The following is a 13838-nucleotide window of genomic DNA, read 5'->3' on the forward strand; positions in this document are numbered from 1 at the left end:
TGTACCACCATGACTGGCTAATTTTTGTATTTTTAGTAGAGATGGGGTTTCATCATGTTTGCCAGACTGGTCTCAAACTCCTGACCTCAAGCGATTTGCTCACCCTGGCCTCCCAAAGTGCTGGGATTATAGGCATGAGCCACCGCGCCTGGCTGTTTATTTTTTTTAATGATTATTTTCCTTGTTGTCTCTTAACAGTCCTCTGATACAAATAACAATGTAAAAATCCCTCATCCTCTTTGAGGTTTGCTACTTTCCAATATTATGTGCGTTAAAACCAAGGAATGATGCATTTTTAAATTGTATGTAATATAATAGTATGTAGATCTGATTAAAGTGCTGCAGGATTTTCTAATGAGATAAGGGCATTAGCTTAATGTATTAACTCTGATATCTAGATGGCTGGCAAGAGACCTATGCATTCTCTTCAGTTGGGTAGTTAGCTCATTTAGTTCCCTGGAAAACTGAGCCTACCATCTTACATACTAATATGTGATTCCCAGGAGTAAATTCCAAGGGAAGGAAGTTTGAGAAGAGGAAGGGCGGCTAGGAAAGGATGGTTTCCTATGAATAATTCTGTCTCCAAAGGATCTGTTCAGAGAAAGCATGGTCAAATAATTTTCTCATTGGCTTCTGTCTTCTATTGATGAACATTTGCTTCACACAGTGTCAATTCCTTCACACGGTGTCAATTCCTTCATACTTATCCATCGTGCCATCTGTCCTCTCAGATAAGTTATCAGGGGCATCTGGTTCCAAGACAGCCATGGTAGCACCCAAAGTATAAGCCACAGGGTGCAGGGAATGTCAGCAAGTGGTTGCAAACTGACATTCCTCTCTGCCAGCAGCTTGCAGCCTCCAGGACCAGGTCTGGCAAGTTAATATACTTGTGTGAATTCACAGCGGCCCTCTGCTCCTTTCTTGACTCCATGGGAACAGAGACTCTCCAAAGCAGGAGGCCAAAGTTCCTTGAACAAGGCATGTGGCAGCTTACCATTGGGTTGTGTCCCTGAGAGATATGAGGGTCTGGGACCAACTACTGCAGAAGGCCAGGCCAGCCAAGTAGGCCAGGGGTCACAGAGAACTGGCCGCTCTGAGAGGTAGACACTGCACACCAGTGGCCTGCTTCCAATGATGGCAGAAAGCCACTCTTGGGCCCAGCTCCTGCTACTAGGTGATCTTTTCTCTAGGATCAACACAGCAGCCAATCGATGTTCAGAGCTGGGGAATCCCTGTGGCTCATAATCTGGATCCAAATATGTTAAGTTTATTAAGTGAGTGAACACTCAAACAAATAGTCTAAACTATGTTCTCATTGCTTCCACTTATTTGATGAGCAGTAAAAATCTTGAGTGTAGCTTTTACCGTCAACATAAATGAAATGCTTTCTAAGCATGTGCAATATTTAGTGTTCTTAGATTATTTGCCAGGGCACTTGTAGAACCAAAAGGAAAATCGACAGAATTTCTTAGGCTGTTTTTGACAGTCTAGCAATATTTTGCTCATTGTTTATTTCCGGAGCCAGAATTATTAGTTCAAACCTCCAATACAAAGATAAGAATGGGAAGTTATTTATAGAGTTTTTTCATATATCGTTACATAATTAACTTACATTGTAATACCACAATGAGATGAGATTTTAAATATATTACTAGGCAAATAGTTACTAGGCAAATAAATTTAGGTTTTTGTCTGATGCTCTAGAATTACGATAATTTCTGCTTCAAACTAGTGGTTTTTGCTACTCTGAAAATAATTCCTGACAAAGTTGAGCCATAATGAATTACTAAGCATATACTTGAAACAAACACAGAAGTTATTTGTCATCTTTACAGCATACTATAAGCCTAATAATGGGGTAAATAATAATGTAATTTTACGTGTTGCCACCCAGCACTAGGCATAAAAACTCTTCTCTCTAAAATGCTAATAAAATCTGTGAACTTCCTTTTAAAAGAATCACTCTGCCTTTTCATTTACTCCCTAGTTAATACTACTCTTTTTATCAGTTTTTTTTTAATTGCCAGCTGGAAATAAAGAATTCATTCACATGGGCATTATCTCTCTGCATTCCTGTTTCTTTCCAATCAACAGCAGGATAGGGCTTCAGTAATCCTAACTTCTGGGCATCCGGAAAAAAGTGTTTGTTCCAAATCCATACAAATGCTGAATCATAACATCTGGGAAGGGTGATGGTGATTTTGCCATGGAAATTCAGTGAGCAGTAATCTTAACATTGACTGAGGATTAAGTAAATGGTGAGAAAATGGAGATCCCCTTGTACCCAGCAGTCCTTATAACTGCTAATTTACTACATGATGCTAATTAAATGAAGCTGGCTTCATAATGGCAATGTATGGTGCCTGTGTAGGAAAGCTGTTAACATAATTATATCTCTAACACAGGGGGCAAAGCAGATTACAATTACTAGAAAGCCATGGGATACAGATACCATGAGTGTTACATTAGGAGGTGGATTTACAGTTCTAAATTTTCCCAATACAGTGTACAATTTGTATTTAAGTTTGCATTCATTAGGTGGCATCTAATAGAGATATTTAAAATATAAGCATTCTTCTCTAGGTAATCAGTTTTTAAATTCAAAAAAGGAGGAGATAGAGTGTATTTATGTGTGTGTGTGTGTATTGGTAAAATAAATTTTGGTGTGCAATTTCCTGCCTTGTCAAAATATTACCTCTTTTGAAGTATGTATGATGTGACAGTTACATATCAAACCATAAATAAAAATTGACCTATAAGAATGAAAGTACCTTAATATGCAATATTGGATCCCACTTCTCCATACTCTTTATCTCTTATCTCCCACCATGGCAACATATTATTAAATATCATTCAAAGAATATCAGACTGAAAAAGGAAAAACTCTCAAAGGTGAAACATTTTCAAAGCCAGTTTATGCTATTGAAAATAATTGGCATGGAGTAATTTTGTAACTCCAACATTTTGTGAAAGGTAAAGCTGTTGTAACAAACCTGCCTGTTCTCAGAAGTCTGGTTTATTTTTTCTACTTACTATTTTTAAGGGTGTTATGTGCAACTTATAGTACTAACAGAAATACGAGAAATTCATATCTAATTTGAATGAAGGTAAAATTTTTAGAATGAACATGAGCAGATATAGAGGTATAGGAATCAAATAAGAAAATTTTTAAAAATTTAATATTGCTCAAACCCATATGTAGCCCTATACAGCATAACAAGTATTTTGAAAACTGTTACTCTCAAACTCTGGCTAATCTTTCTTTTTGAAAATTTTAATATGTAAAAATGGTTGCCCAGAATATCAAGATATCATAGAATATCTTTAAAATAATTGATTAGGTAGATGATTAATCATGAAGGCAACTGAAACGCTTCCTGACCTCTGGAATAATTTGTAAAAGAAACTGAGTATTTGTTGATTGGAGAAGAATTAGCCTTTGCATATTGCCTTCTATATTTCAGGAACTTTATATGTGTTGTCTCATTGAATTTTCAAAACAAAAAGCACCACTAGTGCTTGCTTTTATTAAGAAACTGGAGATCCTGAATTTTTAAGTACCTTGTCAGAGGTTCCCAATCTAACTTCTCCCCACATCTAATTATTTGCATACATCAATCAGGCAATCCCGCTATCTAGTACTACTCAAGGATGCCATGAGTCCTCAGGATTTACTTTATCAAAATTATAGAAGTGTAACTTGTGTTTATGTATTTATTTTTGTTTTGATAACTTATATGATGGAGAAAATAACAGAAAATGATGTTCTGAATACTCATGTACCCATTACCCAAATTTTTTCATGTTAAGATTGAAATCAGTCATGCGTTTACATGTAAAATAAATTACACATTACAGATAACCTTTGTGCTTTCCTCCCCAACTTTCCTTCACTTTATCACCTCCTAGAACAATAGTGTTTTTGAACTTGGTGTATAAATTATTATACATGTTTTAATAGCAGATATACACCTATAGTTAAGGACATTATATAAAATATATATATATATTTGTACAAATGTTTTGTACTGTTCCTATGAAACTCTCCTCACTTAACATTAATTTTTTCCATATGGATCCATGTTAGAGAATGCAGTTTTAATTCAGTAATTATGGAGATAAATTTATAGAATTGAATATTATATAGCATTTTAAATAAATGAAGTCAATTTCTAATCATTTGGAATTTAATCCTATTTTCAAAAAAATTTTATTTTTTTGAAAATGATAAAATATTTTGCATATACTATTGAGGGGTTGTGGGACATTGGTTAGAGAAGCATAAATTAATTGAGAAAAGTAAGGTATAATTCTTAATTTGAATTTTGAGAATTTACAAAGGGTATGCAAATTGTAACATCCACCAGTGAAAATGTGCTACTTCATTTTGTGTCTTAAGCATTTAGTCCCCTAATTTTGTCAGGAATCTGTTTGGCATTGCTAATGTATAGCATATTTGTGTGTACGTGTGTGTATATAAGAGATTATATAAGAAAGGTATAGTATATGTAATATAACATATATGTATGTATAAAATATACGTAACAATGTTTTGTCTCATTACAAACTTGCAGATAAAATTTTTACTCTCCAGTTCCTATATTTTAACTTGTGCTGATAATCCTTGTAGTTTTTTTATTCCTTAGAATCTCTGTGCTCTCTTTAGGTTTGCCCAATGTAGTTAAGCTATCTGCTGAATTTTATACTTCAGTGTGCATCAGGTTAGGGTTATGTAGGCTGTGGGTAATAGAAAACTTGAATCACATAGCTTGTAGTAAAAAAAGACTAGAGGTAGTATAGCCTCTGGGACTGGTGTTTTACGAATTTCAGTTCATGTCTTCAATATCCACTTTCTTTCCATTTCTTTGCTTTGTCATCTCCTACTTTATAATTTCAATGATAGCCCAATATTTAATATATAATGCATGCTACTATGCAATATAATATGATATATCTAATATGTAGGCAGAATAACCATGTACAACAGAATTCAGTAGAAGAAAATAAACTTGTTTTCCTGTTAGAATAATGGAATTTTTTTTATCATATCTCCTTGCATCAAATTATCCTGTATTCCCATCCATGAACGACATCATTAGCCATGTACTGGGATTTTCCTTTTACTAATGAGGCCCATGCTTGGAAGTTGTGGTATTTATCTGAAGTATTTAAGTAGTGGCATAATGAATACTTGAAAATTTAAAGTAGAATTCCTTTTTGAAAGAAAAAGGGAAAAATAGTGCTTACAAAAAAATACAAAATTGTTGTGTTATTAAGGGCTAACTAAGGTCTTTGAAATCCTACATTCTGAACGGTTTAATTTTTCTGTTCTGTTTTCAATTTGGAAACATTTTTCCAGTTTTCTTTTACACAGAGTCCTACATTTCTTTATATTTCATTTATTCACTTTAATTTTTAAATATACTTCTTTTTGCTTTTTTTTTTTTTTTTGCTTTTGCTTTGTATTTGCTTCATGTCTTATTTTTCATGATTTTTTTTTTCCAGTTTTAAAAATTTAATTCATCTAGTGCATGGTTAATTTCTCTCTAGTTCAGTAAATTCTAGGTAATAAAAATGATGCAACAGGTGTGTTATAAAATTTAGATTAGTAATTCATTTTAGGTAAGTCACATTAAAAGTTGGCATTACTAGTTTATTATCCTTTGTTTTCCTCTCAAACAGTCAAGAATAGGCATCTCATCTTTTCTGAGGGATGAGCAGTGTGCCTCCGTCTTGGTTTCTTGTATGAACCATGTTTGTCAAAGACAAACAACAAAACTGGACACTTAAAGTGGTGAGAGCAGATTTTATTCAGTGATAACCTATTGCAATAGGGAATTGGGTTCATCATGAACTGAAAACTTCAATTTGTACAGAGATGACTGGGGATTTTAAGGAGAGAATGAGGGAATAGGAAGGAGGCATAGCAGAGGCTTAGAGCAGAGAAAGAGAAATGGACATTTTCAAAAAGTAGAAAGGAGGCTTGTGTATGTGACTAGGCCACCGGGGTTTGCTAATTGGTACTTATCAAATTCAGCTCCTACCCTCCCACCGAGATGGATGTGGGCCCTATCTGCAAGTGCTGACTAGAACCACTAATTCTTTTGGCAGATTTGAGCTTTCTTCAGAAGGTATTTTAAGAAGGGCTGAGGTCATCCTGGGGTGTGGCCTAGAGCTGTTAGAAACTACGTGTGTATTTGTCTCCGGTGTGTCTGTGTGTGCGTGTGTGTGCGTATGTGTATGTGTGTATGGGAGCGCATGTGTGCATGGCGGGGATTGGGTTGTTGATGAAATTATTTGCAATGATATTCTGCAGTTTTTACAGGCCAAGGCTGAGGCTTAATCAAGAAGAGGGCTTATGGGAGCTTGACTGCAGTTTGGTCAGGGACAGAATTTTTGTCAACTATCCGAGAGATTTTGCAATTCTGCTTTGCACAGCAAAGCCACATTCCTCTTCCCAATGTAGGAATTAAACTCCCAGCAGTTATCTACTTAGTCAAATTTGGAAGCACCATCTCCAGTGACTGTACAGTTAGGTCAAATTTATTCTTCTAATTTGGACTTTTCTATTCCTTTCTGGTTCTTTGTTTGCAGTTTTCTTTTCTTTTAAAATTGTCCAATGAATGCTTAAAAATATATGCTGTCTTAAAGTTGAATTTATCTAAAAGATTGAAAAGGATACTCTAATTCTGTAAAATTCAGCAAAATTTAAAAATGTGTAAAATAGTATTATATTGCCAGAGGAATGATGAAAAGGTTATTAAGAGTTTTCTCAATAAGCAATGAAGCCTTTTCCAACTCTAATATTTAACAAGTTGCATAATTAATGTCTGGACAATGTGATTTCTAGTCTAAGACATATTTATTAAAATTCTATCTTATTTCCAATAATAGTGTAGTAGATGAACAACACAAATGGGAGTTGAAATACGATACTGGCATGATTGACTGGAGATAGCCAAATGAGTTAATCTCTGTTGCTCTAATACAGCAGAATCTTTAGTCATTTCTGTTAGTGTCATAAGGATTTTAACTCCTGTATAATGAAAGAACAGTAGACAAATATAAATCTATGTATTTGTGTGAAAATGTGAAAGGCAAATTGTTAACTAACAATTCTATGGTAATTCTTGAGTAGTTTGGAATAACTAAAATGTTGTCCTAAAGTATGCTTTACTCTGTCAATCACATATGCTCTGATTTGCATACATATAATCTATTCCTTATTGTTTAGAAAGCACCTAAACTCCATTTGAAGAATTTGGAGTCACAATTTAAATTCTAATTAAGGGCTCTGAACTCCTACATTCTGTGTGGTTTAATATTTCCATTCCTGATTTTATATCTCTTACTACATAATGAAACTAAAATTTTCATAGAGTATAACATGCCCTCTGAATTGTGAGCTGCATTTCCATAGTATATATGAATCTTGACTGACTCAGAGGCAAATTCTTGTTACCAAAAACGATACTTGTGGCAATTTTCTACATTTTTTTCCCTGGATATCCAGCCTGCAAATTACTTGAAAATATTTAGCTCAAGTGATTGGAACCAAAACTAATTACGTGAACATGATTGCCTGAAATTAAACCAAGTGTTTTCTTGTCAGTTTTCTGAAACTGTGCCATAATATGCTGGAGAAAAAAATGTATACCTGAAGCGCCCAGACCTGTGTAATACAAATTAAATTTTAAATGAATTTCTGTTTGAAAACTCCTAAGTGCCTCCTTAGATACTAAGGCATGGGTAGAATAAAAGACTCACTTATAAAAATCATTACGTATTTAAGGGCATTATACTAAAGGGCCAATCATATGGATTGTTGTAAAATATGGTCCCTTTCCCTAATGCATGTATAATCCACTGGGGATATTGGAGATTTTGCTAAACTATATCATGTTTAATGCTAGGTTCCAAATTAGCCTTTTAAATAAAAAGAGAAGTGGGCAGACAGAAATAGAAATGATTGCCAAGCTATAGATGTGGTCAGGAAGTCTTACAAGAGCAACTAGAAGCTGGACTAGAATCTAATGAAGAAAAGACAGGTTTCAGGTCAAAGATCATAAACTTATATGTTCATGGGAGTCAATCAACAAGTGGAAGCAATATCCTGAGTATGTGAAGGACACTACACATGTCCTAACCGGGAAACTAATACTCAGCTTGAGTGGATTCAGAAGGAAAGTGGACACAAAGGTAATAGATATCACAAGATTATGAGGATTAGAAAATGTGGATTATCTGTTAAATATCTGGATTTTAAACTATTGACAGGTAATGATAGTTTAACAACAACAACAAACACACACTGGACAGAACAAAATAGTCATTTATAGTTAAGTGTACTGTTGCTGTCAGAGGCGTGTGAACCAGAGCAACACTATCTTAAATAGGAGCTGGGTAAAATGAGGCTGAAACCTACTGGACTGCATTCCCAGACAGTTAGAGCATTCTAAGTCACAGGATGAGATAGGATGTCAACACAAAATACAGGTCATAAAGACCTTGCTGATAAAACAGCTTGCTGTAAAGAAACCAGCCAAAACCCATGAAAACCAACATGGCAATGAGAGTGACCTCTGGTTGTCCTCACTGCTACAATCACACCAGTGCCATGACAGTTTACAAATGCCATGGCAATGTCAAGAATGTACTCTACGTGGTCTAAAAAGGGGAGGCATGAATAATCTACCCCTTGTTTAGCATATCATCAAGAAATAACCATAAAAATGTGCAACCACCAGCCCCCGGGCCCTCTCTGTCGATGGAGTAGCCATTTCTTTTATTCCTTTACTTTCTTAATAAAGTTGCTTTCACTTTGCACTGTGAACTCACCCTGAATTCTTTCTCACACAAAATTCAAGAACCCTCTCATGGAGACAAGAACCCTCTCTTGGGAATCTGGATTGGGACCCCTTTCCTATAACATCGCCACCACTATGAAACATCAGATTTAAATATATCACTACTTAGAGGAGAATGGAGATTACTATTTCAAATACAGTGCTATTATTGTTTCAAGTTCTGAACACTGGAGAAATAATGTAAGTTTAGATTGAGTATATATTACATATTTGGAGCAAAAAAAATATACATTTTGCTAGATAGGTATTGTGGTGAGAATAAAACAAGTTTTCAGTTTAATCATTTAAATGGGTGTTATACTGTTGATGTTTCATTGGCCTCTGCAGTGAATAGAACTCATAATTGATGGGAGTATCTAAGACTAAAAATAATCTTACAGAAAAGTATCTATCTCAAGAAACAAGACCAGGTGCGGTGGCTCACTCCTGTAATCCCAGAACTTTAGGAGGCCAAGGCAGGCAAATAGCTTGAGGCCAGGAGTTCAAGACCAGCCTGGCCAACATGGTGAAACCCCATCTCTAGTAAAAATACAAAAATTAGCCAAGTGTGGTAGCATGTACCTGTAATCCTAGCTGCTCAGGAGGCTGAGGCAGGAGAATCCCCGAACCTGTGAGGCAGAGGTTTTAGCAAGCTGAGATTATGCCATTGCACTCCAGCCTGAGCAAAAGAGAGAGACTTTGTCTTAGGGGGGAAAAAAAAAAAAAAAGAAAAGAAACAAGAAGACACCATTAGGAAAATATTACTTTAAAAGAAAGTAAGTTATTTATATAACATCTAAAAATGTTCTAGTACAAATAAAAATTTATTAATTTAAAAAATTATAAATAATTTAATTTGCAAATAAATATGGAACTACCTACAGAATCCTAAAATTTGTATATATGTTGCACTGTGCATAAGAAAAACTTAGTTTTAAAAAACATGTTTTTCCCTTTATTCTAATTAAAACCCATTCAATCCTTACTTGAAAAGAGAGAACCTCATTAAATATATGTAAATAAAACCTTTCAAAAGGATAGCATGACCTCTGCTCTTACCTATATGTCATAGTGATGAATAGGGTTGTCCATCTCCACACTTGTACCATCATCACTTATGTACTAAGTTCTCTTTGGACTTCAAGGTTATTTTGCAGAAAACTTTTGTGTTCTTGTTTGAAAACTGAAAACTTTTCTAACCAGAGAAATATATTAACTTAAAATGTCTTATAGAGTTAACATAATTCCAGTCAGCAAGCAGCTGTCTGAAAAGTAATTGAGAATTTACTTCCTAAGAATAACCAAAAAGATTCTTTTAGAATGAAGGTCTTCATTGTCCCATGCTTGCATTTGTTCAATACATATTACTCATAGAAGTTGTTATCCTAAAATATTCTCTTAAGTATGGATCAGAATAGTGGCAAATAGATCCTATTTGATCCCATGAGAATCACAATCAAAATGTCTTTCCCTTTATCCAAGTGATTAAAAGTTCAGCTTCATTTCTATTTTAGAGGGAATTGTGTTTGATATGTGCCACATCTCTGTTCTAAATTTAGCTATTGTCACATTCAGGTTAATTTACCTACTATGTACCATGGGTATCTTAATGTCTAATGTTGAAATTAAGTTTATAGTATCAACTAAATTTTGATACATGGAATAACTTGAGGGGATAAAGATTACATTAGAATCAAGTGTAGAAATTTTACCAAAAAATTCTTAGCAGTGAGGGAAAAAAGTCTTTTAAATAAAGAGCTGCTGGAGAGATACACAAGAAAGTACTGTCACAAAATTCTCATGCTTGAATGTATATATAGTTATTTGTGAAGATGTCTTTGACTAAAATAATGAGCAAATTCACTGAAAATCAATGTATATAGATATACAATTTAAGAGGCAGAGAACAATATGGAAATCTGAATGGAAATTATCAAGAGTGAGAGATAGACCTTGATAATATTTATCTAAGATAATCTCCACATTAGAAATATGTTATGAAAATCCCATAACTTTAATAGTTTAGTTATTAAGAGAAATGTTGAAGTCATTGAAGAAAAAATAAGAAAAAAGACTTTCAACTGTTGTTCAGTATAAACAATTGTTTCTCAAAGTTTCAAAAAAAGAATTTAAAATTACTTGTTGAGCAAATGGAAATAGCATCAGAGGACATTTACTAGCCCAGGTGTAAATACTTTCAATGTTCTGAGCACGATCCAAAGCTAGTGCTAGCTAACAATTTATGAGGTGCTTACAGGGGTTCAAGACTACAGCTAAATGAGAGATTTGACCTTGCTCCACTGTGAATTACACATGATCAAAAATGGATAACTTGTATTAATGCAAAGTGACTTAGGTGGTTCAATTTCAGTTCATTTTATTAGTTTATAAAAATAAAGATGTTCTCTGTGACAAAATCAGAAAGCAATAATTTTTTTCACAGTAACACAGGATCAAATTTTTAAAAATGAATTTTACTATTGGCACACTGAACAGTTCCATGTCCCTAAAGATGAGCAGTTTGATTGAAAAGAAAGATGTCCAGGTGCAGAAATCTAATAGCATTATTTAGCAACACTCTGCATCTATTCAGTAAAAGAAGAGAAACTACTTCCAAAATAAAGAGCTCTTAAACACCCATCAGGAAAACTCATAGAAAATCCAAATAATAAATTGAACAGGTCTGAAAAATTAAAATGATTGGAATTAGGTAGAAAATTTACAGGTCACAAGAGATCTGATTTAGAAATAAACAACAAAAATATCTGGAAATGCTCCAAATATTTGAAACTTAAAGACACACACACACACTTTCTGTCTGTCTCTCTCTGTCTCTCTCTCTCTCTCTCTCTCTCTCTCTCTCATACACACACACACACACACACACACTTCTAAAACAGGAAATCACTGACTCAGAAAATATTTTGAACTAAAAAATAGTGACAGCACAATAGATCAAACTGTGTGAGTATAGTTAAAGCAAGACACAGTGTGAACTTGCAGCTTTAGATGTTTTCCAATATATAGAAGAAATATTTAAATTAGTGGTCTAAGTTTCTACCTTCAGTAGCTACAAAAAGAAAATTAAACCCAAATAAGTAGCAGAAGGAAATAATAAAGGTGGGAGTACAAAATGAAAGAATAAACAGTGGAAAAATAGGAGAATAATCAAACCAAAAGCTCATTTTTATTAAAAAAATCAGTAAAATATATAATCTTTTAGATAGGATGACCAAGAATGAGAAGACAGATTATAACAATTTCATGAATAAAAGAGTATGTTACTATAGATTATGAAAACTTTAAAAATATTGTGATAAATTATATGCAAGAATATTATGATAAAGTATATTTCAGATATCTGAAAAAATAGGTTGAAGGAACAAATATTTTGAAAGTCAAAAAGGAGAAAACGAAATCTCACTCTTCAAAAACTTTTCAATAAATAGAATACTTAGATCAACATCTATTTTTTATGTAAAATTCATAATTAAAAGCCTTTTCCCAGAGAAAACCCAAGATTCAGACAGCCTCACTGGAGAATTTTCTCAGACATTTAAAACAAACCAAAAATAGTAATTTCAATCATGCACAAACATTTTCCAAAAATAGAAGAAGCAAGAATAATTCCCAACTCATTTTTGTAAAATGAAGCTAGCATAACTCTAATAATTAAATGAACTAAAGATACTGTAAGAAAACATATCTCTCATGAACATGATAATAAATCCTTTACAAAATGAAAGAAGGAAAGAGAGAGAGAGAGAGAGAGAGAGAGAGAGAGAGTGTGTGTCTGCCTGCTTGCCTGCTTGCCTGCCTGCCTGCCTGCCTGGCTGCCTGGATTTTTTCCTATCTCCTGTCTCCAAAGGACTTTCTTTACAACAAATGATGCTGGAACAAGTCCCTATTCATGTATACAAAAAAACAAACTTCAATCTCTGTCACAACATATTCAAACATTAATTTGGAATGAATCATAACCTAAGTTAAAACTAAAACTCTTCAACTTCTAAAATGACAAATAGAAGGTATTTCCAAATTGGATGTAAGAAATCTTTTAATTTGAATATATAAAATCATTACCAATAACATAATAATAATAAAAAAACTTCCTATCTCTGAGAGACAGCATTAGAAAAATGTCAAACCATAAACTGGGAGAAAATATTTCCCTATGTGTATGTGACAGAAAACTTGCATCTTGCTGTTATCATCTATATCTCTTTAAATGTTTATATCTATATATTTAACAAAAACTAGCATATCAAAGCGAAGAAGACAAACACTCCCAAATGAAAAGAGACATGAAGAGACACTTTACATAAAATGATATAAGAATAGCTAGCTGATCAGCATATGAAAAGATGTTCAACATCCATTAGTCATCAATAAAACACAAACTCACAGTAAGATGTCCCTACACATTCAACAGAATATCTAAATGTTAAAAGTTTATAATACACAGTGAAGGATTTAGAGTAACTGAAACATTCATATATTACTGATGGGAATATAAAATGTTAACAATAACTTTGGAAAACAAACAGCTTTCGAATTTCTTATAGAGTTAAGCATACATTTGCCATAATACCCAGCAATTCAACTCTTAATAATTTACCCATGAGAAAGTAAAAAAAAAATAGCTGTGTAAGGACTTGTATGCTAATATTCATACATTTATTCATAGCTCCAAAGTAGAAACAACCTAAATGACCATCAACTGGTGAATGAGTAAACAAATTGTGGTATATCTGTGCAATTGAATATTACTCAGCAATAAAAAGCAACAAACTATTGTTTATGCAGCATGAATGAATATCAGATATGCTAAGTTAAAGATGCCAGATATAAAGACTATATCCCACAAGTTTCAATGTTTGTGAAACTCTAGAAAAAACAAATCTAAGTGATGATGGTAAAACAGATCAATGGCTAACTTGAAGCAGGTATTCTCTAGGAGAAGGGGTGATGTTTTTGTAAGAAAGGGCCCAA

General features: G+C 33.6%; 1 pseudogene; it reads right to left on the minus strand.

Annotated features, from left to right (window-relative positions):
• Positions 1–768, minus strand: part of LOC105516986 — a 36996-nt pseudogene extending 36228 nt beyond the window's left edge.
• Between the last annotated feature and the right edge of the window lie 13070 nt (positions 769–13838).

Source organism: Colobus angolensis, unplaced genomic scaffold (genome assembly GCF_000951035.1).
Source record: "Colobus angolensis palliatus isolate OR3802 unplaced genomic scaffold, Cang.pa_1.0 Scaffold298, whole genome shotgun sequence".
In the NCBI taxonomy this organism is placed as follows: domain Eukaryota; kingdom Metazoa; phylum Chordata; class Mammalia; order Primates; family Cercopithecidae; genus Colobus; species Colobus angolensis.